Source organism: Myotis daubentonii, chromosome 3 (genome assembly GCF_963259705.1).
Source record: "Myotis daubentonii chromosome 3, mMyoDau2.1, whole genome shotgun sequence".
Lineage (NCBI taxonomy): Eukaryota > Metazoa > Chordata > Mammalia > Chiroptera > Vespertilionidae > Myotis > Myotis daubentonii.
This window is the reverse complement of record NC_081842.1, coordinates 44,092,535-44,120,480: the sequence shown is the minus strand read 5'-3', so window position 1 is coordinate 44,120,480 and position 27,946 is coordinate 44,092,535. Positions and strand designations below refer to the sequence as shown.

The following is a 27,946-nucleotide window of genomic DNA, read 5'->3' as shown; positions in this document are numbered from 1 at the left end:
GCGCAAGTCAGTCCATCTACTTATATCTATACCTACTATATTTTAGCTTTTGTGGTGTATTTAGTTTTTGCTTTTTATTCTTGTTTTGGGTTTGATTTACTTTTTGTTAACCTTATTGCATATATACTTCATGATAAGCACTTCAAATCCTTTTTGAAAAGGTAGACTATAAATAAAAATGTATGCTAAATACATATCCATTAGCTTTTAAAAAGATACAAGTCTTATGTTGATAAACACTACATTTATCTTCATGGTAAAATAAAACTCTAAAGGTAGCACAATTATGGCAAACTTTGAAGGATATCATGAGTTAAGTGGATTTGAAGTCTTCAATATTTTTTATCAAAGGATAATAAAACAGACAGTCAGCTGGAGAAAAGCAATTGTTTTGAGATTTTATATGCTTTTTCAGAATAAATCTTAATAACTTAATGACATTTTAATGTATTATCCCTGTCAAAAGGATGACTAAAAATGAGGGCCACAAGAATTCTTCTCTGATCGATAATGAAAATGCACTGAAACAAATCAAAAGCAAATGGATTTCTCAATTAATAAAATATTTAACATCCCTGACACACACCACTCCATAATATACAAATTCTGTCAAGATACCATAAACCAAACCTTTGGGAGACTAAAATGAAAATCTTGAGTTTATAAAGGCCCTTACATATTGAAAGAATAAAAGGAAACTTAATACATTATTTTACTCATTCACATAGAATTTGTCCTACTTTCTGAAAGGTCATAGAAAATGAAAACTTAGCCATCTAACTTCTATTCTTCTGATCCTGTTTTAATTTCCCTTCTTTTTAGCTAGATATAACTTGGCATTTCCACTTTAGCCTCAGAGTGCAGGCAACATAATTGGAAGATCAAAACATGGGAATAGTGGACATCTACCTTTTTTTTTTAGCCTGCCCCTGTATCTTTTCCATTTGGGAAATTGTCTCTCCCCAATTTTCAGTCCAAGCAGTTAAGATGGTGCAGTCCCAGTTGAATCTTGGGCTGCAAGAGTGACTATGGCACCAGGCTGGCCAATTCACCTTCTCGGTCATATGATTAGTGAAATGACAGACACATGACCCAAGCCAACCAATGAGAGTTAGCCAAGTCATCCCCAGGATGTTTGCTACACCTATTGGAGGTGGGGGCGGGGGAGTACATTTGTTTAATCAGGATACTTGCATAATGTACACAGAGAGCTGTCAACTTTGTCCATAGGTAGGACATAGGATATAGGAAAACAGACCCAAGAGATAAAGAAAAGAAGACGGATTTCTGACAACAGTAACTGAGAACCTAATTTCACTGATGTCTGAAGCTACTTATTCCGCTGGAGCTCCCAACTACATAAACCAATCAATCCTTTCCCTGTGACTCTCATTTTTGGGGCTTAAGCCAGATTGATATAGAATCATATTAACATTCGTTCAAGAGTCCTATTATTAACACAATGTCATTAACTGATTCTCTTCTGTCATACTCAAGACACCTCAATTACTATCCATTGTTTTTACTATGAGAGCTCCTTTTCTGACATTAATAATTTCAATACATTGGTAGATTTAACTTTCAAAATCTGTTTTCTAACTCTCAGATAGTGTTTGTATTTCATTATTGTCTTTGCCATCTTCAAATATTCTTAAGACCAGTATCTTTCAATAGCAAGCTCTAGCTTTGATATTTTAGAGTCAGTGATGTTTCCCTGTTTGTACTATATGGCAAGCATTGGGCCAAGAGCTCTCTATATATCTCATTTAACTCACACAATGATCTGAGGTAGGTATTTTTAAGCCCCATTTTAAGATGAGGAATGTGAAGTGCAAAAAGGCTTAAATGATTAGAAGTTACAAAACCAATAAAAAAAAAAACAGGCAGCAGTCTCTAGAACCTATGCTCTTATTATGCTGGTCTGTTTGTAAGAAAAAAAGACAATTTAACTGGGAGTCTTACACAAAAAACATTAAAACAATCATATTGATTTTTAAAGAGATATGTAGTCATTGTTTAAAAAGTTACACTATGGTAAGTATTAAAGAAGTCCATTTAAAGGTACGATTCATGCTCTGAATATTCCACAGGCCTGGAAGGGTGACCTAAGATAGTGGTAAAGGTAGTAATAGTCAAATGAAAAAACAACCTGTTAGAACCTATTTTATAAAATGAGTTATTCAGGACTACCCAGGTGCTTAGAGCTCCAAGAAAAAAGAAACACCTGGAATATTTATTGTTGATAAAGCTAGAGATTTGTTTTAAAAAATCGAAGTTGTTATTGTGGGGAAAATAATTTAACAAACGTCATTATATATTATACAATCAGCATTGTTTTAATGATTTTGACTTACTATTTGGGTGAGAGAATTTTTTTCAGTGTTTGGGGCCATAAAGTTCTTAATTCAGTCTTTGGGTTTTAATACATAATAATGTCATACATTTTCAGAACAAAGGTCATTGTCTCCTAAGCAGGGGGTACTCCAGATGCACCATCTGATGGAGCAAGCGGAACTAGAAGTATGGCACTGAGAAGACGACTACCTTGGTAAGTCTTTCCCAAAGAACTCTTGTTGTAGCATCTCCTTCAACAGGAGCTATTAAACATAGCCAGCGATTCTTAAGATGTTAAACACACACCTACCAGGTGATATAGGCATTTCACTTCTAGGTAGTTTACCCAGAGGGAATGAAAGCATACGCCCAAACAAAGACTTGTACACACATGTTCATAGCAGCTTGATTTGTCACAGCCCCAAAATGAAACACACACACATGTCCCTCAACAAGCGAATGAATAAACAGTTGTAAATCCATACAATGGGAATACTCCTCAGCAATAAGAAGGAATGTACTGTTGATATGTGCTGCATCTTTGATGAATCTCAAAGTAATTACATTGAGTGAAAAAAGCCAGATAAAAGAGTGTATGCTCTATGACTCCATATATATAAAATACTAGGAAATAAAAACTAATGCACTGTGACAGAAAACATACAATGGTGGCCAGGTAAAGGGGATGGAGGCAGAGAGGAAAAACAAAGGACCCGAAGAAGCTTTTGGGGTGCTCCATATGTTTATTATCTTGATTTCTGTGATGAGTTTATGGGGGTACACTTATGTCAAAACATACCCAATTGTATACTTTAAATACATGCAATTTAAAATGGTATGTCAATTTTACTCCCAATAAAGCTGTTAAGAAAATTATTTAAAGAAGACACAAACACAGCCAAAAAAATTTATGTACTTTTAAAATTATTGCATGATGCTTTCTGATATTTTTAAGATAAAGAGTAAGCATTAAAAATAATGGCATTCAGTGTGTGAACTAAGAAGCAAAAACAAATGTGTTCCCATTCCTATATTGTATAATATGCTTTTTCCATTTTAAGGTAAACAAACATTTGATAGATTCAAAAGGATGATAGAAAATGCAGTCTTTAATAGACTCTAATGACATAAAAGGGTTTTTAAGAAAATATTTTTCAAACATCAGTTGCAACCCATTAATGGACCGTGAAATTGATTTAGTGGGTCATGACCATGATTTAATAAATGAGATAAAATAGAACAGAATAGAAAACAGTATGTCCCATGTGGTGAACTTAAATATATTGTTTCAGGAAACTTGCTATATGTGAGTATATAATGGGACACTATGAAAATTGTATTTCTTACTGTGGGTTGTGGTACAAAAGTTTAAAACTTCTACAATAAATACACCTAACACATATCTATTTCTTGTTTGGTTTTTGTTACTGTTAACCCTCAACCAAGGATATTTTTCCATTGAATCTTCTTTTTTAGAGCGAGTAGAAGGGAGGGGGAGAGACACACAGAGAAAAACATCGATGTAATCACATCGATTGGTTGCCTCCTGCTCACACCCCAACTGGGGATCGAACCTGCAACCAAGGTACCCTTGCCTGGAATTGAATCTGGTACTCTTCAGTCTCAGGCCAACACTCTATTCACTGAGTCAATGGGCTAGGGCTGTTTCTTGTTATTTTTTATGTCCCACATTATAACCCATGCCTGTTGTGCTAAAATATCTTCTTTATATAATTGTGCTCTTTGGAGTTTCAGCTATTTAAGTTCCAGAAATAATAATTGGGAACAAATCTGGTCCTAGAATACTTTGTAAACAATTTTGTACTTACTTCACAATTTACAAAGTAGTTTAAAGAAGCATAGGTGTTAGCACCATTTTATATGTAATTTATGCTCAGGGAGACATATGTACCATGTTTTTTTTCCCTAAATATACATATATTTTCACTTAAAGGAAGCACTTTATGGCTTTTCTTTGGCATATCTGAATTGCCAGCATCACACTCCTGCATGTTAGGGCCATTATTAAGTAAAGTAATGGTTACTTGATCACAAGTACTGCAATACTGTGACAACCAATCTGATAACCCAGACCCCTGCTAAGTGACTGATGGGCGGGAAGCATATGCATGGTGAAGACGCTGGACAAAGGGATGATTCGTGCCCAGGGCAGGACAGAGCTGGACAGCAGGAGATCTCATCACACTACTCAGAATGGTGCACAATTTAAAACGTATAAATTGTTTACTTCTGAAATTTTCCATTTAATATTTTCAGAACACAGTTAGCTGTGGGTAATTGAAACCACAGAAAGGGAAACTATGGATAAAGGGCGACTACTGTCCTTTTAAATTCTATCCATTACTCCATGAACCTCCCCCAGTTAAAGAAAGACCTGTCTTCGATTATCCCATGACTATAATTAAAAGTGAATTTCAAAAGTGACAATGCAAAGATAAAAAGCAAGTTTTTGGTAACAAGGAGCTTTGGTGAGATGAGTTACTACACAAAGTGGTGAAAGTGCTACATTAGTGTTGTAGCCAGGAATGTCCTTGAGATTGGAGAGCAATACTAGAAGGAAGTTAATTAACATATGGGGTGAGAATATGCTTCCTTGCATTGGACTTTTCTACATAATGCCAAACATTTAGTATTCCTCATGCCTGCAAAATAAAATAAAATAAAATAAAATAAAGTCTCCCAGGCATTTGTCTTAGGTACTAGGGCAGGGGTGGGCAACCCCTGGCACGCGTGCCAAACATGGCACGCCAGTAACTTTTGCTGGCATGTGAAACCCTCTCTTATAATCTTCCATTTACAATTGTGAATCTTTGTTCTCAGTGATTTTGTTAAGTCTCGTAATAAGAGTAGCCTGATGGATGAAAGTAGTAGCTCGTGCATATCTCTGAAGGTCACGAAATATAAACCTAATGTAAAATCTCTGTCATCAGTGATGCAGCAGCAAAAGTCCCACTGATAATATCAAACGGAGTCATAAAGTTTTCTGTCGGACTATCAGTGTACATGTATACATGAAAAAATAAATTTATTTTCATCATCATATACTGTGTTTTTGTCGCTCGAATGAATTTTATTATTTCTTCAAGGTGCCTCACATACATACACCTTAATAGATATCAAGTAGGCGTAACATGTTCTCAAAAAATTAGGGTTGGCACACAGAAGAATTTTGAGTCAGAGATTTTGCTGGTTTTGGCACGCACTCACAAAAAGGTTGCCCACCCCTGCACTAGGGGATTGGGACTGCCCCAGTTTGAGACCTAAAGGTTAGGCCAGGGGTTCTCAAACTTTTTAAACAGGGGACCAGTTCACTGTCCCTCAGACTGTTGGAGGGCCGGACTATAGTTTAAAAAAAAACTATGAACAAATTCCTATGCACACTGCACATATCTTATTTTGAAGTAAAAAAACAAAACGGAACAAATACAATATTTAAAATGAAGAACAAGTAAAGTTAAATCAATAAACTTACCAGTATTTCAATGGGAACTATGGGCCTGCTTTTGGCTAATGAGATGATCAATGTCCGGTTCCATATTTGTCACTGCTAGTCGTAACAAGTGATGCAAGTGTGCATCAGTTAGTCTAGATCTGGTTGGAGATTTCAGATGTTTCATTCTGGAAAAAGGCTCTCCTAACTTCAAAAAAAAGAGGCCCTACTAACTGCAAAATAAAAAAAAAAATAGACCTCCTAACTTCAAAAATAATAAATCCTTACTTATTCTTACCTCAGTCCTCAGGCAGCAGCAGGCTCTGCACAGGCAAGCTCGTGACTCCACCGATCACACCCAAGACTAAGAGGAGGAGTCGGAGAGTGCAGCGCACATTCCACACATGCGCACTGCAGCCGGGACGAGTTGGCTGCTAAGCAACAGGCAGCGGCGGCAAAAACACTCGCCGCTGGATAAATGTTTTCAGCTGGCTGCATGTGGCCCACAGGCCATAGTTTGAGGACCCCTGGGTTAGGCTATAGAGTGGTGCTCTCTGCTGCCCTCTATTGATATAGAGATGTAAGATCAAGCCCTTAATAGAAAAAACGTGTCTTGTCCCTTAGGGAAAAATATGTTTCTTGGAGAAAAATGTACCAAGAACAAAGATGCCTGGCATTGAGGCTAAGCAAGAGCTCTGGGGATGTGGGGTAAGGCTGAATACAGACTGGAAGCCACTCTTCCTGGTTCAGACTATAAATGGCCAGTACTTGCTGTTTGCTTGTCTTTGGCAAGTTGGCATATTTGTAAAGGGAATAAAGGCTTCTCCTTATGCAAACACACCCTACTTTTATGCTTTGGTTCTTTCAAGGGCTTAAGTTGTCTTTTTCTGATAGAATGATCATTTGGGGCTAAGTGATTATAATCAGTTATAAAAGGCCACTGGTCTTGGCCCGCCTGGCTCAGTGTATAGAGTGTTGGCCTGCACACCTGAAGTTGGAGGGTTTGATTACTGGTCAAAGGCACATACCTGGATTACAGGTTCGATCCCACCCTGGGTTGGGATGTGTGCAGGAGGTGACCAATCGATGTGTCTCTCTCACATCAATGTTTCTCTCTCTCCTTCTCCTTCTCTCCTTTTCACTCTCTCTGAAAAGCAATAGAAAAAATATCCTCAGGTGAGGATTAACAATAAATAAATAAATAAATAGAGGTAAACTGAACTGGGCCTTGAAGGGGACTGGATATGAGAGAACAAGGAGAATTCTCTGAAGTCATCTATAGCAGATGTGAAACTGTAAGGCACATACAGTACTTTCCCTTCCAGTACAGGATTATAGTGCACATGTGCGGCAGATAAAGACCTGCAATCCAGAATGGATAAGATGTTAAGACCGAGTCAGTAAACTGTGGCCTGTTTTCAAAATGAGCCCCACGACTATTCATAAACAAGCTCATGCTATATAAACTCACACTTGGCACTACATCGACTCTCTATTAACACCAAAAAGGAAACAGAGATACAGAAACCAAAAATCTCTCAGGAGAATATGTTTCAAAGTTTACTCATAAATATAATTAATTATAGGTCTAGGGAGTACACTTAAAACCAAATGACAACACCACACTGGAAAGTGCTTGGTTTTCCATTACATGTAGTCATGCTGCCCCCAAATCATAACAGAAGGCATATTAGTGAAGACTGTGCCCCAGTATCCAATCTCTTTTCTTTCCTTTTAATTATAGATTCCTTACCCCCACACCACTCTTAAAGTTTTAGGGTACATGCCCTTCTGCTAAAGACTTTTACTACTAGTAGTAAAAGACAGTAGTTGCTATTAGTAGCAACCTGCTCCAAATTAATCAATTGGTTTAATATATATATATAAATTATATATATTTTTATATAATTTTACTACCTCATAGTTTCTGATCTAGTCTCCTCAACTTGGTTGAGAATAAAAGTTTTACATCTAACAATCACAGAATAAGTAATATGTAGACAGAGCAGGGTATAAGAGGGAGTGTGTTGGATGTAGTACTTACTTAGATGCCCTGAAAAATCAATATATAAATTAAACATGCATATTTTATTGAATGACATCTATGTTCAAAATACCTTGACATGTTCTCTGGGGTACACAAATAGGCATAAATCACAGATCCTGATCTCAGTCAATTTCATTAGATAAGATAAACACAATACACAATAAAATAAAAAATGTTAGAGTGACTTAAAATCATAACAGAAGGCAAAGTGGTGAAGACTGTGCCCCAGTATCCAACCTCCTCTCTTTCCTTTTAGTTATAGAATCCTTACCCCCACACCACTCTTCAAGTTTTAGGGTACATGCCATGCTGCTTAAGACTTTTCTATTCTCCTGGCTGTAGATGGGACACGCGACTAAGTTGTAGACAATGGGATGTGAATGGAGCGATGCCTGGAACTCCCAGGTCTTCTGGGAAAGGAAGTTGCTTGTCCTGGATTCTCTTTCTTCCCCCACTCCCCCACGCTGAGGCAGCTTCTACCATGCAGGTGATGGCCTACGCCACACAATGGCAGAGAAACAAAACATGAGCCTTGGGGTTTGACTATTTTAGTAAACCAGAGTTGTCCATCTGTCCTGGAGTACCTGCCTACTTTAGGCTTGTTGCTGAAGGTTGTAATAACATTCTTCCTTTTTGAGCCACCACATTTTTTGACACTCTGTTCCTGCTGCTTAGTCTGTATCCCAACTAATATGTCCTGTTAGTGGGTGGTATATGGTTGTTTCCTAAATGAGCAATATTGTTCCTGACATCCTGAGAAGAAATACTGACTCAGAATCAACAAACTGGGAGAAACCTTAAAATTCAAATCTACTCTGTCTCCATTGTTTACATATGAAGAAACTGGGGTTCAGAGACTTGTCCATAGTCTTGGAACTTGTGCTGGAACCAGGAACTGATCCCAGGCCTCCTCAGTGTTTTGGATGCCATCATCCTGTCTATCTGTGGGATAACAGTGAGCACTGGTTGCTGCCCTTTCTTTTCCTGACACAGGCAAGACTTGATTGGTACTCCCGGGGCATAGGATATTGGCCTGAGTTCTAAAGGAAAGCAAACAAGAATTTTTAAAAGCTCGTGTTTTGTCTCAAAGGTATCTGCAATCTACCACAGAGACAATACTAGCACAACTATGTGGTGCTATTAAACAAAGGACAACCAAACAAGAACAGACCCAAGCAATTAGAGATCCAATAACTCTTAAGTGGAAGTGATCATAAAAGTATTATAGGAGCAATTCACTTCCTGATAAAAAGTGCTTTGGAAATGCAGAAAATATGATTCAAGAATGCTTGAACCCATTTTTCAGGGTTCTCTTAAAACCTAATTCAACATGCCGGGGCCTGAGAATATATATTCAATTCTCACAAAATTCCTTTTTTTTCTTTAGCCTGGAAAATGTTAATGCTTTTATCTTTAAAAAACAAGACAAAATGAAACAAAACAAAACAAACAAATAAAAACACCCCCAAAAGCCTTGAGATCTCTTCTGTACTGGCTAGTCCACAATAGCCATTCTTTAGCAGAAACCTCTCTTCTAAGCTGTACTCTTGCTGAGAGGGAGAGGTAATGCATACCTCATTGTAAGCGCACAGCCTGCTATAGGGTATGTGAAGAAAGGGGCAGCTTGGGGGCGATATGAAAGGAAGGAATGAGAGGAGAGGGTCACTTCATTTGTTCATCAATAAAAACTTGCTGGGCACTCAGTGTGTGCTGGACTTGAGCTGAGATCTGGGGATAAATACATGGACCCTGCCTTGAAGAACCATATAGTCTAGAACTGGAAACTTTCCTTTCTGAATACATGTTCACACATAGAATTTAGCTGGGATGGAATTAAGGGTGAAAGAATGCTTTAACTTCCTCCCGTCCGCCAAAACCTTAATCTTTGGACTAGGAAAAACCACTTCAGACCACCTTCACTTTGTTCCTGAATCCTAATCTGCTCTTTTTCATTCTGAGGTCATTCTAAGAAACAATTCCAAGTTTCCCTACAGCCTCTGGTTGCTCTTAGTTCAGAACAATCTGGGCTTTCTGCCATCAAAACCACCATTAGCTTTCAATTGGTCTGAGTACCAAGTGTTCCTCTTTCTCCTCAAAACCCACAACCCCTTGGCCTATCTTATAGACTCCTCTGGCCTATGTTACATACCATCCACCAGTCATTATAGTTTGCAAACAAAAGCAGGTGTGCTCCCAGATCCCCTGTGGTGGTGTGGCTTGACCCTGCTGTGAATGGACTACAGACCATGCTTATCCAACTTTAGGGGGAATATTATGATCTAAAGACAATTATTGCAAATACTCCTGAGGCATGTATTGGCCCTGAATTTTAAAATTAGCAAAATGATCCCCTGGCTGGTGTGGAGCATCACCCCGTGCACCCGAGGATCACAGGTTTGATTCCAGGTCAGGGCACAGACCTAGGTTGCAAGTTTGATCCCTGGTCAGGTGCCTTCAGGAGGCAACCGATAGATATCTCTCATCTCTCTCTCCCTCCCTCTCTCTCTTCTTCCCTCCCTCCCTCCCTCCCTCCCTCCCTCCCTCCCTCCCTCCCTCCCTCAAAAAAGACAAAAAAACAAAACACAACACAAAACTAAACTAAACTAAACTAAAATTAAAAAGAAAAGAAAATTAGCAAAATAAAGTCCTATTGAAGACCACCCATAATGGAAACTTTGGCCTCAAAAGGCCATATTTTCTTCACTTGTATTTTTAGTCTGTTACTAAAGGCTCTGTGTTAAATGGTCATCATTCCAAAGGCCACTTCTCTGGAAAAGAGGCTGGCGTCCTGAAGTAGCTTTCACTATAAATATAAAAAGAGGTAAGGGGAGGGGGGCGAGTAAGATTCCAGAAAAGTAGTAAGACATACTATAATTAGTAAATAATGCAACATTTGAAAAATAAAATGCATTTTTCCCACAAAGAGTATATGTTGGAGCTTACATCTTAGCTGGGCTAAACCATACTCACAAACTTCTTGCTGAATTTACATTTCTGGAGGAGCCTCCATCATAAAGCTCTTCACATTTAGGGCATGTTGCTTTATGCTGCCCCATAAATGCCTGATTATATCTGAACCAAATGAAAGAATGCTTTCTGCTGCTGCCACCTACTGAAAACTTGAAAAGTATGCTTAAAATGTAAAAGAGAAAATGTAGTATAATACTATAACAGAAGAATAATTTATGTCAGAGAAGTAGACAGATCAATATCCATGGTCTTTACTTTTAATCAAGCTACCAATTATTTCAGAACCTTTAATGATGACCAATAAGGTAATGTTGCATAAAGAGAGTAAATAAGCTACACAGGACAGTACAAAATGGCTTTGCCTAGCTACAGCTTGACATCATTATAATCATATATCACTAATCATTTCATGCATCATATCATCATATCATATATATCATATAACATGTCATTTTTCTCTAGTCTATCTCATAGGTAAAAACCAGTCTATTCTTTGTGTTGAGAAAAACCTAATGCAGAACTACCATAAAAATGAAGTACAAAATACAATTTTACTAATTTGAACAACTATGAATTCAGAAAATATCAAGGGAGATAAACATACAAATATCAGGGGGAAGGGAATTGGGGGGAGAGAAGAAAAGGTTTGTGAAAAAGCAATTCACATAAAAAGAGATGTAAAGGCCCGGCCGGTGTGGCTCAGTGGTTGAGCGTTGACCTATGTACCAGGAGGTCACAGTTCAGATTCAATTCCTGGTCAGGGCACACGCCCAGGTTGCAGGCTCCATCCCTAGTGTGGGGTGTACAGGAGGCAGCTGATCGATGATTCTCTCTCACCATTGATGTTTCTCTCTCTCTCTCCCTCTCCCTTCCTCTCTGAAACAAACAATCAAACAAATAAGTAAAATAAAAAAAGAGATGTAAAGGCCAATATGAAAAATGTTTAACTTCAGTATCAAAGAAATTCAAATTAAAACACAATGAAATCAATCTCTAAACCAATGATTATCACATTTCCTTTCATTTGACGAATGTTCCATATTTATAAAGAACTTTCATGTAAACAAATAAACAAAACAAATAAACACGACGAGATATCAGTTTCTCCTTGCAAAAGTGGCTAAGATTGCTTTTTTACACAGTAATATTTGGAAAGGATTTGGGAAAACAGACACTCTTATATACTGCTGATGGTTAAATAATGATTGCAACTTTTTGAAGAGCAATTATTTGGCAAAGGGTATCAGTAGGCTTAATGTAAACAAACTTTGATCCAAAATTCAACTTCAGGGAATTATTCTAAACAAATAATCAGAAATTTGAAAAAAGGATCTAGCTATAAAGATTTCATCACATATTTATTTTAAAGAATAAATGGGAACATTATACTACTCATAAAGGGAGTATTTGTTAAATAAATTATGGTAAAACTGCACAATAGACTATTTATAACCTTTATAAATTATGTACCAAAATACATAAGAACAGGTAAAATATTCATGACAAAGTGTGAAAAATGGCAAGTAACATGATACTAGGTAACATGATCTAAAACACACACACATATGGAAGAATATATATATAATATTAACTATAGTTATCTCTGGATACAGAGATAATGGTAATTTTATTTTCTTCTCTTTGAATTTTCATCTAAATTTCTAAATTATTTATGAAGTACAAATGTGGTACTTACTTCTGGGAAAAAATTTTTTTTTAAGTTGATAATTTATTTAATAAATACTAATTGTTATTTTAGCTTATTTAAACTATTTTAACTTAAGAAAACTTGTTATAGTTTTTTCCTCCCTAATGTTAAGGGATATATCAAATTTTGAGGCAGAGGTGGTGTGGAAATAATTCAATAATATACTATGCTGTAGTGGTTAATTTATCTTTTCACTGGAGTGAGGGATGCTCATGGCTGGGATAAACTTTGGGGAGGTGGGAGGGTTTAGGACTAAGTCTTGACTAGAAGGTAGGTCTCTCTCTCTCTCTCTCTCTCTCTTTCTCTCTGTGTGTGTGTGTGTGTGTGTGTGTTTGTGAGTGTATGTGCATTTACTTAGTTTTGCAAGAAAATATAAAAGTGAGGATGGCAATAAAAGATTATGAGATGAGTACAAAGGAAGTTGAGAAACCACATTATAGGAGGAACAGTCAACTGGTGAAAAGACAATAGAGTTGGGATCATAAGGAGCAGAAAGGTTTGGATAGCTACTGTCGGAAATGCAAATAAATATGAATCAAATGCCACTAATCAGCAGCGAGGGCCCAACTGAGGAGGAAACACTATCAATAGGGTGGCAGAAAAAATGATTAGGGAGGTACTGTGGGTTGGGGACAATCAAAGGAGGAAGGGCCTGAGGTTGTCTGGGGTGCAGAAAGTAAGACTTGGAGAAAGTGACTGTTGCAACGGCTAATGATATTCCCAAGCTGGATGGGACACAGAGGAAAAGGGGTCAGGGATATATTCACTTTGGTTACTATGGTATCTACTGCCATGTATGACACACAGTAGAGCAGTGTAATATATTTTTAAGGGGAAAAAAAGTGAGGAGAGACTGTAAGGAGAAGGATAAGACAACAAATATCACTGAGCACCTACTATGTAACATTCATTTGGCACAGATAAATACATCATCTTCTGTCTTTTCTTATTGGCTGGGCTTCTCCTTTATCTCTCCTTTATAAAATTTCCCTTAGACTTTTCTATTCAGTTTCCTCTTCATTACCACTAAACTTCTTGAAAGAACACTGTTATACAACAGGGCTGGCACAAAATCCCACAGGTGTAGCCACTTGCAGGTATAGCCAATGTATGATGGTGCTCTTTCCCACTGACACACCCATAAACATATGTGAAACTGAATATTGTCTAGCAAAGGGCCTTGTACATGGTAAGCATTCAATAGCAACTTGCTAAATAAATGAATGCATACATTCACATATCAAGATAGATGTGGGACTCATCACATCTACTGTTGCCTTTCTTATCCTAAGGTCTTACTAAAACCTGAATACAATGTATGTAGCATGATCAAAAGGCACCAAATGATAGAACCTTTTACCCTATATCTGTAACCTTGTAGAAACAGGCTCCCTTTATGCTACTGGCAACAGCACCTTAGGTTCCTCATATGTAGGAAACCTTTGCTTAGGGTCAATCTAGCTACTTGCATGCCAACTGTTTCCAACTACAGTATTTTCCAGCCTGGAGTTATGTTTGGGGATTAGGTATATTGTGTACCTTCCCTGTTTTTATTATCCCATTTCTAAACATTTACCTTCTATTCAACTCTCCCCTGGGGGTTGTCCATTTGCAACACGGAGGAGGGAAAAACACACACACAAACACCCAAAACAACACAGCACACTCCCTTTTTAGGTACAGAAACCTTTGGTAAAGTACAAATTCTATCTTGCACAGAGGAGTCGCATGATCTCCAAGTCTACTGTGGCAGACGCACTCTTTTTTTTTTTTTTAAAGAATAGTTTATTGATTTTTAGAGAGAGAAGAAGGAAGAGGAAGAGAGAGAGGAACATTGAATTGAGAGGGCAACATCAATTGGCTGCTTCCTGCATGCCCCTTACCAAGGATCAAGCCTGCAACTTGGGCATATGCCCTGACCAGGAAACCAACCAGCAACCTTTGGGAGCACACGATGACGACGCTCAACCAATTGAGCCACACCAGCCAGGGTCAGACGCACTCTTAGGGTGGCTCTCATGATCCCCACCTCCTAATGTTGTGTGTTCCTCCCCTTGAGTGTGAGTGAGGCTTGCTTCTAAACAACAGAATACAGTAAAGGGGCTGGGATGCATGTGATTACATGCACGTAATTAGATGATGATGCTGTATAAAACCCTAGTGCCTGTCTTGCTGGAGTTTCTCCCTTGCTAGCTGTGGGGAAGCAAGTGGCCATGTTGAGGAATCCCACATGGCAAGGAAGCTTGGGTTGCCTCTATGAGCTGAGGGCAGCCTCTGGTCAACAGGCAATAACAACAAAACAACAACAATAAACGGAGGCTCTCAGTCCTACAACCGCAAGGAACTAGATGCTGTCAACAACCACTGGAGCTCCTCAGTGGAGCTGCCAGATGAGAATCTAGCTCTGGCCAGTACCTTGATTGGTGCCTTGAGAGACCCTAAATAGAAGGCTCAGCTAGCTCATGTTCAGATTCCTGACCCTCAGAAACTGAGTGAATAAATGTGTTGTTTTAAGCTACTAAGTTTGTGATATTATTGTTATGCAGCAATAGAGCAAGCACAGAACTTAACACCATCCCAGCCAGAGACAATTTGATTTACATTTATAGAAAGCAACTAAAATCCTGAAGGCACACTGAGTAAAGATTATAACGGCATACTCTAATATTCCTTTTATATAAATAACTAGTGACCCGGTGCACAGATTCGTGCACATCGAAAGGAAATTAATTAGAAGGTGGCCAGCGGGGCAGGACTGGGCAAGAGGGACCGGACATGCCCCGGAGCCAACCTCCCGTGGACCCTCCGTGATGTCTGTGCAGTGAGCAGGGTCCCTCCGGCAGGTGGGGTCCCTCAGCCTGGCCTGCAAGGATCAGGCCAAAACCAGCTCTCCGACATCCCACCGAAGGGTCCTGGAGTACGAGAGGGCACTCTGCAAAGTTGCTGTTGTACAGGGTGGGGAACACAAATGCAAGTGTGCAATAAACCAGATTCAGGGCCGACAGTGCTCCAGCAACAACATAACCCACAGCCAAAGGTGGATCGTGCAGCCCCACGAGAAATCGGGCTCCCTCCTCTCTGGTTTTGGGGTGCATCACCCGGGAACCGCCACTGCCAAGTCACTGCAGTTCGGCAGTTCCTGTATTGAGCATCTGCCCCCTAGTGGTCAGTGCATGTCATAGAGACCGGTCGGATGGTCGGACACTTAGCATATTAGCCTTTTATAGACATAGATAGTAAGAGTAAACATTCTGCCTGATGACTCAAGTAAGCATGGTTTACAAACCTAATTATTTTGTTAGTGATAGTAAAAATCAGTAGCAATGATCATATATAGTAAGGAGAATGATGAAAAATAGAGAAGATACAGTCCTTGTTTTCCAATATCCTTTGTTTCCTAAGAGTCTTGTCTATGTTATCTAGGAGCTTCATTATATAAAGGTCTCATTTCCCAGTATGTTTCTAAAATAGCAAAAGCCTGTGGCATAGAAAAGACACACAGAGCAGCTTGCAGGCTGCAGTGAAAACTGCAGAAGGGAGGATGTGGGTATTAGTTATGTATTGTGGCAAAACAGATTGCCCCCAGATTATCAGCTTAAAACAACACACAGTTATTATCTCACACAGTTTCTGCAGGTCAGGAATCCGGAGCAGCTAGGTGGATGGTTCTGGCTCAGGGTCTCTCGTGAAGTTGCAGTTAAGCAGTTGACCAGGGAAAGCTTAACTGGGGCTTGAGGCACTACTTCTAAGAGTGTTCACTTACATAGCTGTTTGCAGGAGGCCTCAGTTCCTTGCCATGTGGCCTTTCATCAGGGCCATGTGAGTGTCCTCGTGACAAGGCAGCTGGGTTTCTCCAGAGCAAGCTAAGAGCAAGCAAAAAGCTGCAGTGCTTTTTACGACCTAGTTCAGGGATCGGCAAACTTAAAGGGCTAGATAGCAAATATTGGCTCTGCATGTCAATATAGGCTTGTGTGTTCTCACCTCATTGCTTTAGTGTGAAAACAGCCACATACAATGTGTAAACAAATGGGCATGGTATGCTCCAATACAACTTTATTTATGAAACTAGGCAGCTATCCCACAGACAGTAGTTTGCCAACCCCTGACCTGGTGTCCAAAGTCTATTCATCAGAAGTAAGTCATTAGGTCCAGCCTACACTCAAAGAGAGGAATGAGTCTACCTCTTAAAGTGAAGAATAAAAGAATTTGTAGACCTATCTTAAAACCGTTCTGCTTTCTATGTGTCAAGCCCATTGCAGTGAATTTTGTGGGGAACACCCACCACAACATATAATTATGTTCCCCTCAAAATTCATATTTGACTGTAACCTCAGAAGGTGATCTTATTTGTTAAGTAGGGTCTTTGTATATGTAATTAAGTGAATGTGAGGTCATACTGAATATGGTGGGCCCTAAATCCAATGATTATTGTCCTTGTAAGAAGAGGAGAGAATATACTCTTAAGCCTTGAAATGTGTGAGGGGTGTTCCTTATAATCCTTAGGATAAAGCATACTCATAGAGATTTTAAAACCCCTTCCTTAGTAATAAGTAGAGCTAGACAAAAAAAAAAAATCAGTAATTAGATAGACATAAACAATGCTTATCAATCATCTTGACCTAATTAACACTCTTAGAACACTGCACTTAACTGCAGAATACTTACAAACTAAAAATTCCAGAATGGAAGTAAACTATGAATCTTAGTTAATACTAATGTTTTCAATATTTGCTCATCAATCCTGAAAAATGTTCCACACTACTGCAAGATATTAAAATAGAGAAAACTGGGTGGGGCAAGCAGAAATATCGGAACCCATTGTACTTTCTTTTTAAAAAAATATATTTTACTGATTTTTTACAGAGAGGAAGGGAGAGGGATAGAGAGTTAGAAACATCAATGAGCAAGAACCATCGATCTGCTGCCTTCTGCACACCCCCTACTGGGTATGTACCTGCAACCAAGGTACATGCCCTTGACTGGAATCGAACCTGGGACCCTTGAGTCCGTATGCTGATACTCTATCTACTGAGCCAAACCGGTTAGGGCCTATTGTACACTCTACTCATTTTTATATAAATTTAAAACTGCTTTCAAAATTAATAAGGCCTATTATTCTAAAAAATTGCCATTATTAGGAATGAAAGAAGATACCACATCAGATATTGAAGACACTAAGAATAAAACAGAGATATTATGAATGCTATGCAAATATGTGCAACAACTTAGATAATATGGACAGATCTTGAAAAATACAAATGACTTAAAAAGAATTAGAAAAAAGTGTCTTCATGACTGGTAAATAATTCACAATGAATCAAATTCATAATAAAAATCTCTCATACAACTCAATAGCAAAAAACCCCAAACAATTTGATTTTAAAAATGGGCACATTATTTGAATAAACATTTTTCCAAAGAAGACATACAAAAGGCCAACAGGTACATGAAAAGATGCTCAACATCACTAATTACCAGGCAAATGCAAACCACACCACGATGAACTATCACCTCATACCTGTTAGAATCGCTATTATAAAAAAGACAATACATAACAAGTGTTGAAAGGATGTGGAGAAAGAGAATCCTTGTACACTATTGGTGGGAATGTAAATCTGTGCAGCCACTATAGAAAACAGTATGAAGGTTCTTCAAAAAATTAAAAATTGAACAACCATATGATCCAGCAATTCCACTTCTGGGTATTTATCTAGAGAAAACTAAAATACTAACTCAAAAAGATATATGTAGCTCCATGTTCATCGCAACATTATTTACAATAGACATGACATAGAAACAAGTGAAGTGTTCATCAATGGGTGAATAAAGATGTGATACACTTTTTCTTTTCAAGATGGCAACAGAGAAGTAGATCTTGCTCTCACCTCCTCCTAGAACCAAACTGTAAATACAACTAATTTAGAGAACAATCACCCTGAACTACCAACTAAAGACTATCTGAAGAGGAGTCCTATAACCAAAGACTGGCAGAAGAAGCCACCTTAAGACTGGTAGGAAGGGCAAGGATGCGAAAGGGGCTGCCACAGGTGGCTGCCAAGGTTACGGAGGGATATCAGCTGCGGAGGTTCCCCTGGAGAGGTGTGAAGCCTAAACCCCAGGCTGGCTCCCCAGTCCAGAGCTCCAGAGCTGGGAAGAAGTGCCCACAAAGCATCTGGCTGTGAAAAGCAGTGGGGTTTCTGTCCATCAAAGAAAGGCTGAGCCTGGAGACAAAGGCAAACTCTTAAAGGGCCAATGGGCAAAATTTCATTCACAGCCACTCACCCTGGGCTCTAGCAGAAGGAGGGCAGTGCAGACTAGAGTGGCCTGAGGAGAGTCTGGGGTCTGTGGCTTTGGGGAGAACATGAGGGAACAGCCACCAGGATCTCTGTACTGAGCATCCTCTGATACCACAGGACCATCTTTCTTAGGCAGGCAATCCCCTCCCAGCAATCAGCCTGGGTAAAAGCAGTTACCCCACCCTCGGGAATCTTTCTTGCCCCACCCTGAGGATCTTAAGACCTGCTGAGGAGTAAGTGGCATAGGCTGGGTATAGAAAGCTAGACAGACTCAGGGGGTGTCTGTGAATGGCTTTGGGGAGGGGCCATTCCCCCACTTTGCTGTGAACCTGACTGGTGCTTCCTCTCATGGGAGATCTGATAGAAATACTCTCTTAACTCCGGCTTCCAGCAGACCCAACCTCTGGACTAAAGAGGCCCCAGCCTGACTACTAGAGGCTCTGCCCTGCCAAGGTCAGGGAAAAGTCCGGGACACAGTAAGACACATGGTTCTGGGGTGAGGGTTCATACCCATCATCTTCCCTGAAGTCTGAACGGCACCTCCCCTCACAAGAGATCCAATAGCCCCATCCTCCCGATTCTGCCAGAGGCTATTTATTTCAGTGACTGAGCCTTTTCAGTGACTATGCCTAACAGGCAGCTGCAGGTACGGGTGGATCCCGGGGTGACTTGGGACTTTTGCTGACCTATCTCTGGGCCTGGTGCTGGTAAAAGCTGGCCTTGGAGTGCAGCTTGGTCCTTCCCATGCACAGCCAAGCCAAGCAGAGGTAGCCACGAATTGTGGATCACCTGTAGCTTCAAACACTTTGCCAAGGGCCAGGCATAGATACTGTTTGACATTGGCTTGCACCAGAGTCTATTCCAAGAGGCCCAGAACCAACACACCAAGTGGCCAGCTCCAGACATCAGAGCAGGATCCAACAAGCTTCACTGACAGTATATCCAAAGGGAGGTCACAGCAGGCACTAAACTCTGCTGAGACAAACTCAGCATTTTTATTTTTTACTAAGGCCTGGCACACAAAATTTGTGCACTCAAGAGGGGGTCCCTTAGCCCGGATTGCGAGAGGGTGAAGACCAGGCTGAGGGACCCCACTGGTGCATGATCTGGGCCGGGGAGGGACGCAGGAGGTTAGCCAGCTGGGGAGGGACCATGGGAGGGCTCTAGGGTGTGTCCAGTCCTCTTGCCCAGTCCTGATTGGCCGGGTCCCAGCTGTAAGCTAACCTACCAGTGGGAGTGTCTGCCCCCTGGTGGTCAGTGCACATCATAGCAAGCAGTTGAGGGGCCTTAGCATATCATTAGCATATTATCTTTGATTGGTTGAATGACCAACTGGACTACCAGACACTTAGCATACTAGGCTTTTATTATATAGGACTAGAGGCCCGGTGCACAAAAATTTGTGCACTCGGGGGGGGGGGTGTCCCTCAGCCCGGCCTATGCCCTCTCGCAGTCTGGGACCCCTCGGGAGATAACGGCCTGCTGGCTTAGGCCTGCTCCCGGGTGGCAGAGGGCAGGCCCAATCCCTAGATGCAGCCCCTGGTCGGGCTCAGAGCAGGGCCGATTGGGGAGTTGGGGCGCCGCCCCCTGTCATGCACAGAACAGGGCGGATTGGGAGGTTGCGATGCCACCCTCAGTCACGCTCAGGGTAGGGCCAATTGGGGGGTTGGGGCACTGCCCCCTGTCACTCACAGAGCAGGGCCCATCAGGGGGGTTGGGGCTCCATACCCTGTCATGCACAGAGCAGGGCCGATCAGGGGGTTGAGGAGCTCCCCCCTGTCATGCACAGAGTAGGGTCGATAGGGGAGTTGGGGCACCGCCCCCTGTCACACACAGAGCAGGGCAGATCAGGGGGTTGGGGCACCGCCCTCTATCACCCACAGAGCAGGGCCGATCATGGGGTTGGGGCGCCGCCACTGTCACACTCAAGGCAGGGCCGATGGGGAGGTTATGGCTCTACCCCATCACACACAGAGCAGGGCCCGTGGGGTGGGGGTTGGGATGCCGCCTGGATCAGGGTGGGGGTCCCCACTGGGGTGCCTGGCCAGCCTGGGTGAGGGGATGATGGCTGTTTGCAGCTGGTCACACACCCTTCAGGGTGGGGGTCCCCACTGGGGTGCCTGGCCAGTCTGGGTGAGGGGCTGAGGGCTGTTTTCAGGCTGGGGGATGACTGAAGCTCCCAACCGCTCCTTTTTTTCTTTTTTCTTTTTTCATTCTGGGCCAGCTTTAGCTTTGAGGCTTGGCTCCAGCTCTTAGGCATCCGCTGCTGAAAGCAGGTTTCTGGCCTTTGTTTACCTTCTGTATTTGAAACAATGTTGTGATCCTGCTGGCTGAAGCCTGACGGACTAAAGCAGGTTTCTGGGATTATGTTTAGCTTCTATATTTGTAACATAGTTGCTGAGAGTTGCAGCTCAGAGGCCTGCAAGGCAGGCGGGGAACGTTGGAGTCCTCCGTCACTGAAGCAAGCAAGCCTCATGTTAGTTTCAAGCTGCCTGGCTGCCGGCCGCCATCTTGGCTGGCAGTTAATTTGCATATTGCCCTGATTAGCCAATGGGAAGGGTAGCGGTCGTATGCTAATTACCATGTTTCTCTTTTATTAGATAGGATTATTTTCTATTTCTTTTCTTTCTTTTTTCTATTATGTTTCTTTTTTCCTTTCCTTATTCTATTTTTCCCATTTTTCTTTTCTTATTCTTTTTTATTTTTCTTTTCATATTTTTTCCCTCTTTTATTTTTTTATTCTATTTTTTTCTTTTATTTTTCTTTTTCTCTTCTTTTTTCTTTTCTCTTTTCCTCTTTTTAAATTCTTTTCCCTTTTCTTATTCTTACTGTTCTGTTTCATTTGTAATACCAGAACCTGTACAGCAGCTTGCACACTGTGGTCAGGGTTGAGCTCACAGCCAGCCAACCTGAGGGTCGATCCCACCCAGGAATGGGCCAAGAGCAATCCAGACCCAATTACAACAGGAGGGTCTACATAACCCACACAAGGAACATTCCTAGAACATCCAGGTGCCTTCTGTGGAACTTCTCATCCTTGTTTATCCTATCTTAATACAGGCTAAAAACTGGCTTTCAATTTCTAATGTAAAATTATTTTTGTCATCTATGTTGTTATGCTGCCCCTTTTATTTGTATCTCTCTTGTCTACTTTTCTTTGATGAGGTGTGTCATAAAGTACTGTAAGTGTGTGTTTACTTTGTTACATTTATTGAAGAGTAGAAAAAAGGTTGTTCTATTCTGTCCAGGTGTTCTGTAATTGTCTTTGATGTCTGTGCAACATCCTGTGTAAATTGTTTCTGATAAGTTTGTATTGCAAATGTATTTTGAAATAAATTTTACCAGGATCCATCACATCATTTTGCTATGGAAACACTAGGATGGATCTCTCAATATGGCATTCATGATTTATTCCTTAAATTTTAGAGTAATGTTGAATATTATCTGGTTATGATTACGATTATTGTCCTGTGAGGAAGGCAGAGTGAGACATTATCTCATTTTCCAGATGAGGAAAGTGAGACATGGACAGATATGATTAAATGAGATAGCACATGAGAAAGTACCTGTGACAGGGCCTGGTGTGCATGTACATGTATGTGTACCTATTCACATACAAAGACATACATGTACATACACATGTAATTTTTCTTTGCAATGAGGGGCAGAGCAGTAATTTTTTCTCTTTAAAAGAATATATTTACTTATGATTACAAAGCAATTAGTGGAAGATCTAAAATTAAAGCTTTTTGACTTCTAGTCATGTATGGTCTTTCTAGAAAGCTCTATTCAGATGGCACAGATGACATTTCCATATCTGGTTATTAGTTTTTCACATTCATGACAAACTAATGTGTATTATAGTAGTTCCATTTTTAAAATAAAATCCAGAGATAATATAGGGACACTTCCTTAAGCTTTCTTTCTTTTATATATTTCTACTGTCATTACACCATTTTGACTTCTTCCCAAGATCTCTTTCCGGGAACAGGAAAAGCCGTGGGCCAAATTCTGGTTTAGGTTAAGTTTGGCTTTGGCTTCCTTCCACTTTCTTTTCTGGTCCCTCTACTATTTCTTACTAGGGGCCCAGCGTGTGAAATTGCATGAGGAGGTGTCCCACCTCCCACCTCCCACAGCTGCGAGGAGGCACCCCACGGGGCGCCGGGCCGAGAGGTGCTCCATGCACCTCCTGGTGACAGGTCATTTGGTCGTGGCGACTCTTGGCCTTTTATTATTATGATGTGACAACTTGTGTTCCATAAAAGTCAGTCAGTTCATGGGCAGCAACAGCAGGTAGAGCAATCAGATATGGACAGTGAACTATGAATCAGAGACTAGGAATGCCACAGAAAAAAATGCCTTTGAGCAACTAGGAACTGGAAGAACTGCGAGATGAGCAATCTGAGAGCAAAAGGTTAACAATTCAGAGTTTGACAGGCAAGGAAGGAGCAGGACAGAGCAGGCCTAACAAGGAGTTTCTGGAACCAGCACCAGCAGCAGGGAAAATGCAAAGTGCTTTCCCTTTAGTCCCTCTTTATTCCTCTCACGATGGCGAATTCCAATCTAATGTGATCCTACCAGTAGAAGTACCTGCAACAGTTGTCTGGCTGACCACTCAAGATGGACTGGGGAGTGACCACAGTTATTTTGGAAGAAGGGTTGGTTTTGTTTACTCTGGTTGTTGAAATGGATGCAATAACATTAATTCACGCCAAAAGGGAGAAACTGATCATTAACATATTACAGCTCTTAAACATAGTCTGTTTTGAGGAGCGAACCAAAGCAGACCTTCTCCAAGTATGGAATGCCCACTCCACATTGAGCTGAAACGGGACTCGGTGCCATGCACTCTGGGAAATGCTGCCTGACCCTCCTACTAGAAACAGTAACATATCTAAAGTCCCGAGAAGTCTTACAGTAAGTACATGAGCTCATTTGATTTGATTTGATTTACTTTTTTTTTTTAATATATTTTATTGATTTTTTACAGAGAGGAAGGGAAAGAGATAGAGAGTCAGAAACATCGATGAGAGAGAAACATCGATCAGCCGCCTCCTGCACATCCCCCACTGGGGATGTGCCCACAACCCAGGTACATGCCCCTGACCGGAATCAAACCCGGGACCCTTCAGTCCGCAGGCCGACGCTCTATCCACTGAGCCAAACCGGTTTCGGCATTTGATTTACTTTTATGATTAGTGCTTTAGTGTCCTGCTCAAGAAATCTTTACATACCTCAAGATTACAAAGATGTTTTCCTTCGTGTTTTTGTGGTAGTTTTTTTTTTTTTAACTTTCTGGTCCTGTTTTATATTTAGATCTACAACTGTCTACTTCATGTTGTGAACTAAGTGAGAAAGATGTATATTTTTTCCATAAGAAAATCCATTTTTTCCAGCAATATGTTTAAAAAGACTATTCTTTTCCCATTACTGACTCAGCACCTTGATCAAGAATCCATCAACCTGCCCGACAGGCATGGTTCAGTGGTTGAGCATCGACCTATGAACCAGGAGGTCACGGTTTGATTCCTAGTCAGGGCACATGCCTGGGTTGCGGGCTAGATGCCCAGTGAATTGGCCTATCAATGATTCTCTCTCATCATTGATGTTTCTATCTCTCTCTTCCTCTCCCTCCCTCTCTAAAATCAATAAAAATATATTTTTTTAAAAAAGGAATCAATCAACCTTTGTATGTGTGAGTTGGTTTCTGAATGAACTATTCTCTTCCATTGATGTTTGTCTATCCTTAGGGCAACATTTGATAATTGTAGCTTTACAGACAAGTCTTGAAATCACATTTTATAAATCACCCCTTTGTTGTTCCTTTTCAAGATTGTTTTAGTTATTCTATGTCAGTTTCATTTCCAGATAAGTTCTGGGATCACCTGACAGTTTCTTCAAAAGTCCCATTTGAATTTTGATAGGATTGCATTGGATACATAGATTAATTTAGGGAGAATTGGAATCTTAACAATTTGGAGTTTAATAATCCAAGAACTGGATCATGATCATGGTGTATACATTGTACTTTTTATTTTGGTCAAAGAAATTCTTGCCCTCATAGAACTTATGTTCTAGTGAGAAAAACTGTATACAATAAATAATACCAGGTAGCTATTTTTCTTAAAAAAAAAAAAAAAAAAAAAGGTATATCAGGGTAAATAACAAAAGGAGAAATACTGTAGAAGTGGGGTAGTGGTGTCTCCCAGGAAGAGGCATTTGAGTGGCAATTTAAATGAAAGGAAGGAAGAAACAAAGAGCTTTCCAAGCAGCCAAGGACTTGAGGCAGAAACAAGCTTGATGTCTTCTAGAAACAGCAAAAACCCCTATGTACTTGCAGCAAACTGCGTGAGGAGAACAATGCTAGGCAATGATGGTAAGCGTATGGTCAGAAGGTAGACCACGTGGGCTTTGTAGGGCATGGGCAACTATTGGAGATTTAAGGGGAAAAAAAAAAAATCTGAAAGAGTCTTGGTTAAGATTCATCCAGTAATAAAAAAAATTTTTTAAAAAGATTCAACCAATACACACCTGTATGTCCATCCAGGTTGTTAAAACAATGAAATATTTCGAATCCTTAGGAAATAGCTGCTTCCATAGCAGCAGTCGCACCTGCCATGCTGGCTCCTTCCCCAGGAACCCCCAACCCCCAATGTCCCGCCCACGAACCAACAGCTAAATAAGTAACCTAGCCCAGCAGAGGCTATTGAGTTGGGGAATTTAACCAGCTCAGGAACCTAAAACCATTGAAATTCATCAATCTAAAGCAGGGATCTTCAAACTACGGCCCGCGGGCCACATGCAAATACAAATATTGTATTTGTTCCCGTTTTGTTTTTTTACTTCAAAATAAGATATGTGCAGTGTGCATAGGAATTTGTTCATAGTTTTTTTAAAAACTATAGCCTGGCCCTCCAACAGTATGAGGGACAGTGAACTGGCCTCCTGTTTAAAAAGTTTGAGGACCCCTGATCTAAAGGATGAGTAAAGGTTTCACGTCATTACAGTCCTAGAGCCTGCTTAGGACAGTGTGTCTTGAGCTTCCAAGGGTCTGTTGGGGTCCCCTGCCATTGTCTGGGCTCCTGCTCAGTCCAGCAGGAATAAGAGATAGAGGCTCGAGAAGCAGACTGAATGTTCCTGAGGTCTGAGATGAAGACAGAGGAAAGGGGCAATCCAGTGCATTTCTACAATCGGTCTTCTTAGCACTTCCTGCATTGATTTGAAAGGCTACTGGCCTTTATAACTTTTATATATTAACCACATCAAACTTTTTTCTATATTCAAAGTCATAAAATTGTGAACTACCAGCAGGTTTTTTTTTTGTGGTTTTTTTTCAATACATTGTGGCAAAAGGGAAATAGAAAATATCAACCTCTCCAACACTAAATGCAACCTTAACATTCTCAGAGCTGCACTCAATAAAGTCAATGCTTGTGTAACAGTGTGTAGTTCCTGGAATCCTAACCTCAACATACAGATACAACAGTTGAAATAAAGCAATTCTAATTCCATATATGAAATTCATTTTACACACTATAGTACCGGAAAATTAGTACATATGTCAAAATCTTAAAACCATATTTCTCCAAAGTTGCATGAAATTTCTAAGGCTGCTTGCCATTTCCATCCATTTCACAAAATTCCTCCTCTTTGAAAATAAATTCTGCCACTCTTAAATCTAGGACCCCAACATCCGATTATATAGTATTAAAGTTCTACTTTATTATCATTTAATTTATTTGAACATCAACACCTTCAGTTTCATTACCTGAGAGATCACTAAATATCTGCTGACGTAAACTTGTAACATGGACCTAAACTAAAGGAAGAGCAACTGGAAAGATCAGGGAGAAATCTAAGCTCTTCTTAGAAATAATCCATCTCTGGGCACCAGCATCTATTCACTCACTTTCATTTTCTGACTGTAAACAACCTCACTCATCCAAAGACAAGACATTAAAAACCATATGCGAGCAGGACCTGTGTTAGTAGATCACTTGCTGAAAAACGTCATTGCTTTTTCCTTTCCTTTTTTAACATAAAACTACTTGTGAAATGCCAAAACTTTCTTTCAGGTAGGTCTAGCACACAAGCTTGAGGGCTAAGCAGAACCTTAATGTAATCTTAGATGGAAATTATTCCTACAATCCTTTTTATATTCCAATATCATAATTTTTAAAATCAAAACTACTTACACCACAGCAAGCTGACGTCTGGACAGACAGCACGAGACTGCCAGTCAGCCACCTATTTGTTCACAGACTACACTTTGCTCCCTCGCGGGCTGGGATCAGGTTCTGGATCAGGTTCACACTGATACACTTTCACTGCGGCCTTGGAAGCTGCCACCCCAGGGGGGAGGTGGGAGGGCTTGTGAATTTAACTCCTGCTTGATAATCACTTATCAGCAACTTCTTAAAGGTTGATTTCAATGTGTTTAAAGAGAAAAATGTAAGGAAGATTATGGGGAAAGTCTGAAAACTCTCAATAGTCTCTGGTGGCTGGGCTTTGGGTTCAGAGGGGACTTCGTTTCCATATGTTTCTGGTGGGGGGGGGAGAGAGACACACAATAGTCCTATGAGCTTTAAAAATCTTGCTTTCTTCCTGTGATAAAAGTTTCCCCAACTCCTTAGGACCTATCCACTGTATAATCATGGCAAACACACACACACACACACACACACACACACACACACACACACACACGGAAAGTTGCTTCTCTACTGCAATCTCCCATCTCCCCCATTTTCCTCAACTCTCATTAGGTAGGAAAATAATACAGTTCTTGTTAAATTTAGTGCTTTTGGACATTGAAACCACCTGCTGATCCAATGTAAAGTGGTAACTTGGATCCCAAATTCTGTTTCATCCCCTTTCCCATCCCTAAGCTTCTTTCCCTTCTGAACTACTATATGCCTGAAATTTCTGAGTTAGCCTTCAAAGCAAAAACCATGTATTATGTACTTACTACACTAATCATTTTATAAACATTATCTCTTCTTTCCTAGGCATGAAATTTTAGGATCCAATTCTTCTTTGCCTGATCCTCTGTATCCAATTTAGCTCCTTCACTCTTCCTGGCGGTCCTCTGTAACAAGCACTGAGTAGGCAGAATAATGGTCCGTTCCCCTCCCGCCCCC

At 40.4% G+C, this 27,946-nt stretch overlaps 1 protein-coding gene across 2 annotated transcripts in view; it reads right to left on the bottom strand.

Moving 5' to 3' along the window:
* Nucleotides 1-27,946, bottom strand: part of MAP3K13 (mitogen-activated protein kinase kinase kinase 13) — a 161,249-nt gene that overhangs the window by 99,625 nt on the left and 33,678 nt on the right. Inside the window, exon 1 of one of the 2 annotated variants that reach the window (XM_059687261.1) lies at nt 27,002-27,161. The exons of the other annotated variant lie outside the window; for it this stretch is intronic. The gene's annotated coding sequence lies outside the window, so the exon portion shown is untranslated. Of the gene's footprint in view, nt 1-27,001; nt 27,162-27,946 lie in introns of those variants that run through there. 2 annotated transcript variants of the gene reach the window in all.